Here is a 7,322-nt window from a genome sequence, read left to right as displayed (position 1 = left end):
CTGTTAAGAGAGCTCTTGGCCATAAAAAATTGCCTGCCCTTAGCCCACCTGAAACCAACCTACAAGAAAATTAATCTCATAGCCAAAGTTCTCTCTGTTGCATCTCATCCTTTTCTAGTCCTCTGGGTCCAATGTCCCCTTACTTGATTTGCTCCAGATTCGTTTAGTCTACAACTTCCAGAATTCCAGTCAGAATGATATCACTGCCTATTTGTTATATGAAAATTCTGCTAGGTGAAGGGAAGTACCATTATTGGCACATTTGTATACACTTAATATGATACAACAAATGATCAGTGATCCAAAAGAGGAGCACACAGTGTACAGCTAGCAACCTAAATTCACAACTAGCAGAATTACTATTGAAAGATGCAGTCCAATGCATGATAACACAAGAGAAAGGCATGTTGGAAAAAGGATTATTTATTTCTGCACAGCAATAGTATCAGTCTTCACATTTTTAGCTGATGGAAGGCAATTGGCCGCAATTCTGGTAGACAGAAATCCCTTGTGGCCTCTTCCTTTCATGAATAATGATAGTTCAAGATTTCTGCTGCAAGGGTTAAAACCCACTATCCTTTAAAACTAATGGATTAGGATAGTTTTCAATTTGAAATTGGGACAATTTGAAATTTCAATTTGAAATTCACTAAAAGGACAATTTGTTCCTGGCACTAAAGATAAACCCACCCTTTCCCATATGTGCAATTAATGTAATTGGTTTTGGCCAAATGCATATCATTCTTTCAAAATCAGATAGCTGATGTGACTCCTGAAAGTTCTAATTTTAAAATAGAAAAATACATTAAAAAAATAAAAGAGAAGGAAGATTTGAGCAGTCTATTATTCACATGACAAAAAGGCCAAAAAAAAAAAAACATTTGCAAACTAGGGAAGGATAGGTTATTCAGGATTAATGTTTCTCCACCATGAGTACTATCAAAAGGAAAGGGAAAGAGGAAAAAATCCAATATTTTACATTAATAGAAGTGACTGCCTGGTAAGTATTGGAGACTAATGCTCAGCTGGTTTTTTGAAAGCAATCTAATTCCCACTTCTGGATGATTTAAAAACATGGCAGGAAATAACTACTGCCAGCTCATTGGCAACTAGATTTTTTGTTTATAGTTTCATGTATTATTTTTCTTTCTTTGAATAAATAAGTATAATACTGAAGAAGACAAAATGGCATTCATTTAGACATCAATGTGATGTGATGATTGTGATGAAAAATACAAAACATAAACTCTTAGCACTTTTATGGAATGTGGCAATCTACGAGACACAACTTCAGTCATAACTGAAACAGCATATGCATCCATACATACAACCAGTGATTTTTTTGTAAAAAAAAAAAAAAAAAAGTGCCGGAACTCACACGTCATACAACCCGCCTTGCCTACCCTACAAGGTTCCATCCCAAAAAGGTGCCAGAACTCCGTTCTGGGCGTTCTATGACAAAAAAAAAGCCCTGCTTACAACGAAGATGGAAACAAAGAGTCCCTAAAAGAAAATTAGAAGAGATGAAGATATATAAGTCAAGGTAAGCATGCATATTTTCATTTTTTTAAAAAAATGGCTTTCTTGTAATTGAAAAAAATGTGTAAGAAACTACTACCCGGGAAGAGAAGAGTGCTATTACATATTGTTTTATTTATTTAAATTTTGACCAATGCCCTGCCCTTATGCTCTAATGTGGGTTTCAAAATGACTAAAATGACTTTGTTAATAAAACAAAGGAGATCATTGTTGATTTTAGAAAGAGCTGGCATAGTCATACTCCACTTTGTATCAAGGCTGCAACTGTGGGGGTGGTCAATAGTATTAAGTACATGGAGGTGCAGATAACTAACAATCTGACGGTCTCTTCATACGTTATCTTTAGAGAAGCATGCAAACCAGCATTTGCATTTCTTGTGTCGGATGAGGAGAGCATATCTTTCTCCTTCTGTCCTGGCCACTTTTTACAGAGGCACGATTGAGAGTGTTTTAACCAACTGCATCATTGTTTGATTTGGTGGTAGTAGTGCCTCAGATAGAAGGTCCATACAGAGAGTGGTAAGGACAGCTGAGAAGATTAAATGAAGCTTGCTTCCCGTTATTCAGGATACTGCTTATAAGCGATATGTGCTTAGAGCTCAAAACATTTTTAGAGATCCCACACATCCACTTCATGGTCTGTTTCTGTTGCTCCCCTCTGAGAGGAGGTTTCAAAGTATTTATAGCAAAACTATTAGATTCTGTAACAGCTTTGTTCCTTATGCTGTCTTGTAAATTCACAGGATTCTTTTTTTTCACCATGTATACGTATACATTCGAACTAGACTGTGATTTTTCTCTGTTTCATATATGTGTATATATGTGGGTATATGCATAAAGGTATTTTTAAGAGCTGAATGCAATGAAATTTCATTTTAATGTATGCTGATTAGTGTACGTTTAAAGTGATGATAAAGTTTTTATTCTATTCTACTAGAAAACATTCATAAATACCATTGCAAAGTATAAAACAGATTAAATGTGACTCTGAAATAGAGGAATGTAAATTCGCCCCTTTTAAAATTGCATTTGCTGTCAAAAGGCATTTCAACTTTTTAATTTACTCAAGCAAGATGTTAATCTGTTTATACCGAGTTCATGCTCAAAATCAAGAAGACAAAACAAAATCCAGGAGCTTCTCATACACTGTTTTACTGCAAAAGTGCTGCTGCTTTTTGGCAATAGACTCATTAAAAAACCAAATGTATTAATTTCCTGGAAATGTTCTACTTTGCAATTTTCTGCTCAAGAAACAACAGAAAAAAAGCTAGATGGAAGTAATTGAAGCCATTGGCTGAAACCCAGGTTTGATTAATAAGGCTACTGGCAACATCTAAAGACCTTGTGGATGGCTATTTCTTCTATAACTGTGAGGGAACAAAAGCATCAGTGCATATCACCAACAAGAGGACAAAACTGGTTTATTTTTCATTGTGTGAAACTAGTCTTTACGGATACATAGTGGAAGGAATCTGCACCCTGAAAATCTAACAGAGCTTTTGTCCCAAAGATGCTTTTTCACGAGGCAATTGGACTTCCTTGTTTTTCCTTTGAAGATGTTTCACTTCTCATCCAAGAAGCTTCTTCAGCTCTGACTGGATGGTGGGAAATGGATGATTTATACTCCTTGCAGGCAGCTGGAGGTTTATGTCATCAGGAGGTTTATGTCATCAGGATCACCTGAGTAATGCAAAGGGGGGGGGGGATGGAATCTTCTTGGAACTGTTGAAAGGACTTTGTAGACTGGAGATAGATGATGTTGTATCCCTCCCCCTCTTTTGAGAATAGGCTGTTCAGTTTTGACATAGGTGGCCTCTTTGACTCCTCTTTCAAACCAGCAGTCCTCTCTGTCCAAAATGTGGACTTTGCTGTCTTTGAAAGAGTGGCCTTTGTCTTTTAAATGCAGATGGACTGCTGACCCTTGTCCTGATGGGTTTGTTCTCCTATGTTGTGCCATGTGTTTGTTTTGTTGTTTTGTTTCCCCAATGTACAGATCTGCACATGGCTCACTGCATTGTACTAAATATACCACGTTGCTCAGTTTGTGTCTGGGTGTTTTATCTTTGGGGTGGACAAGCTTCTGCCTTAGTGTATTCTTGGATTTGAAGTGTGCATGTATGTTGTGTTGGCTGAAGATCATCCTGAGCTTTTCCAATATTCCTGCAACGTATGAAATGACTATGTTGCTTTATTTATTGTTTTCTTCTTTGTCAGTTGTGGAGGAGCTCCTGCTGGGTCTTTTTGGGGATTTGATGAAGGCCCACTTGGGATAGCCACAAGTTCTGAGGGCTTCCTTGATGTGTTTTAGTTCTTTTTCTTTCCCATCTTTGCTGGCAGGTAGGCCTTCAGCTTGGTGGTGTAGGGTTCTGATAACTCCCATTTTGTGCTCCAGTGGACGGTGAGAATCAAAATGTAAATATTGATTTCTGTGTGAGTTTGTGTGTTGCTTCATAAAAACATATACTATCACCTGAAGCAGCATATAAATATAAAATCAATGTTGCTGAAATCATATTTCATAAACAAAATACGTTTATTTGTGAACCATTTAGAGTGATTGGGAATTGAACAGTATATAAATTTAATAAATACACGAAAATAAATATGATATATATTAGAATTGGTTATTCTCTTTCTCTCTCTTTCTCTTGTGGGTGGGTGGGTATTTTTATACAGGTCATGGTACACAGCCAAGTAAATGTGCAGTAGCTGTAAAAAGGCAAATGACATACCAAAGAATATTTGGAAATATTTGGAATACTTGGAAAGGCTACCAAAATTATAAAGTCCTTATTCAAATCTAATGTGCATCTAGAATACTGTATATAGTTTTGGCAGTCACTTTTTAAAAAGGATGGAAAAGAACTAGAAACAGTATAGAATAAGGCAGCCAAGAGAATTACTTTACAAGAAAAGATCATAATGTTGGGGACTTTCTAATGTTTAACCTTAGAAAAAGGCAACTTAGGCAAACATAAGCAAGATATATAACAAGGAAAATCAAAAGGAATTTTATTTCTCCTCTCAAAATATTAGAAACAAAGGTAATTCAATTAAATTAAATAAATAAATAAATAAATAAATAAGCTAATTAGGAGATTTGGAACTGACAAAAAATTTCTTTAAACAGTATATAATTAATCCATGGACAAGACATGGCAGTGGCCTCTAATATGGCTTTTTAGAGGGAGGATTAGAAAAATTCTTGGAGGACATGTTATAGAAGCATAGACTCATAGAATCATAGGGTTGAGGAGAGAATGTGGTGAGTCACATGGTTAGAACTCTGGGTTAACAATCAGCAAACTAGTGTTCAATAACCTGAGTGCTGCTGCATGACGGGGCAAGGGCTTGTCATTCAGCTTCTGCTGACCAAGCATTTCAAAAGTGAGTAATCACAAGTAGATAGATAAGTACCACTTGGGCTGGCACATTAATAGGGATATGAAAGGAGCCTCCACTTAGTCATCTCCTGGACTACACTGATGTCACCAGCTAATCCTTTCAACTCAGAAGTGCTTTGATGCATCCAACACAAAAGCAGCAACATAGGATTCAAGAGAGTGTGGAGGTCTTCTAGATTACTGAAGGCAGGAGACTTCACAACATCTCAGACAAATGGTTGTTCAGTTTTTTTTCTTGAAAACCTGCAGAGATGGAGATCATCAAAGTTTATTACTCTTGAAGCTTCAGTGTTATCTCTGGACTTGGCAGCATATCTCCTGATAATATTATTGAATTAACAGGAGAATATGATCCCTTTCATCTTGCCATGTTTGCTACAAGATGGGCAGCAAATAAATTCAATAAATAATTAAATAAATTGTGAGGAGGCACCTGATGGGCTGTTGGAGAAACAAAAATAGATGCCCATCTAAGAGAGTGCTTGGTAAGAATCCGTTAGCCATAAATGATGGCAAGATTCTTAGCTCAGTGTGCCTTTGCCCAAAATAGGATAGATTAATATCTCTTATTTGTGCATAAACAAGCAAAGGTCTCCCACCAATCCAACATGAGAGGCCCTGTGGAAAGATTGGGAATCGCTTTATACGATATATAGTTCAAATCTATTGATTTTGGAATGTGTTCTTTCATTGGTCAGCATCATTTGATTCATCTGTGATGTAGCCTAGGTAACATCTAACACTTCATAGCATCCCTTAACGTTCATAACATGATCTTGTTAATGCCCAATTGTATGTTCAATAGGTAAGTTTCTCACAATATAATTAGTTTTCAAGTTACTAAAGTTCAAATATCTGGGCAATTCTCATCTTTGGCGGGTCTGAACCGGTTCTTATCAGAATCCACTTTCCAGATGAGGAATTTGCTTGTTACTTCAAAGACCTAGAAATATTAATCAAAAGCACTACTTCTTACTGAACACATTTATGCAAGGAAGCCCCTCTCCAGCTCCCATCATTCTCACCTATCAAGAGGGGGCTCAGTGGTTATTCTCTGTGCCATCTTCCTGCCCCGAGGCAAGGATGGACCCTGCTCTCATAGATTTCAAATAGCTCATAAAAGCCTGATTCTTCTGGAAAGCCTTTGGGGATTGACCATGGAGCCACTAGCATCAATTCTTGATACTTGTGATTAATGCAATTGTATTATTTATTGGAACATGGAAATGCCTTCAGACAATGCTGCCTCCCTCAACTAAGAAAAGGAGAAGAACACCGCACCCTAAAGTCGGATACAACTGGACAGGGGAAACCTTTACCTTTACAACAGATCAGTTCCCTTGGGACTACAAATTACTATACAACCACACTGAAATGGTCTTGTGTAACTCTTAGGAGTACCTGATCATTAACCTTATTTAACATCTTCATGAAACCCCTGGGCAGATCATCTGTTGATTCAGGGTAAGGGATCACCAAGATGCATATTGTATCAACAGTACATCACTACCCCAACTGAACCACTGATGCCATGGAGATTCTGAACCAGTATTTGGAGGCTGTAAGGCTTTGGGTGGGGCAAAACAATCTCAGATTAAATCCTTCCAAGAGTGAGCTATTTTTTTGTCAGTAAACAATTCAGCAATTTAACAATAACTGACTGGGCTCATTCTTCACATGAAAGAGTTGGTTTGTAACATGAGGTCCTCCTGAATCTTAGTTCCTCCAGGAAATCAGATGAAAGCTGTGAACAAGTCAGTGGATGGGTCTTGTCCAGCTACATCCAGTAAATCAATTACTGTCATACTTTGACTAATTCTTGCTTTGATCACCACCAGATTATAGTTACATGCTGCGTAAGGATGCCTTGGGAGATGACGCCAAAACTGTCATTGTATAGAACACAAGGGCAAGATTACTGATTGCTTCACCAAAATCCAATCTGTTTACACCATCTAAGGAGAGCATATTCTTTTCCTCCACTCTTTGTGAAGTTCATGGAATGTGAACCAGGCCACAGACTTTCTCCGTGGCTCCTATCTCATACAACATTAATACCAGGAAATATGGGCGGCTCCAAAGCTTTTTGGTTTCAAGAAGTAAGTGAAAGAAATACTATTTGAAGACTCTGGCCTTTATCTTTGCTGGAAGTCCATAATTGCTGAGAATTACTTTTTCAATTGCTTTAACGTATTATTACACTTTGAAGTATTGTATGCCCCAGTTTGGGGTGGCCTATATAAATATGGAATAAGTAAACGTGAATTTAGCAGGAGGGGCTGAGCACAGGCAGCCTAAAGTGGAAACCTTCTAAGGGAAAATGCAAGTCATTCCTTAAACTCAGGTCAGGTTAAGAGTCTACTCAAATTCTAAGCAACA

Source organism: Protobothrops mucrosquamatus, unplaced genomic scaffold, assembly GCF_001527695.2.
Source record: "Protobothrops mucrosquamatus isolate PMUCROS unplaced genomic scaffold, P.Mucros_1.0 scaffold_236, whole genome shotgun sequence".
In the NCBI taxonomy this organism is placed as follows: domain Eukaryota; kingdom Metazoa; phylum Chordata; class Lepidosauria; order Squamata; family Viperidae; genus Protobothrops; species Protobothrops mucrosquamatus.
This window is presented reverse-complemented; position numbering follows the sequence as displayed.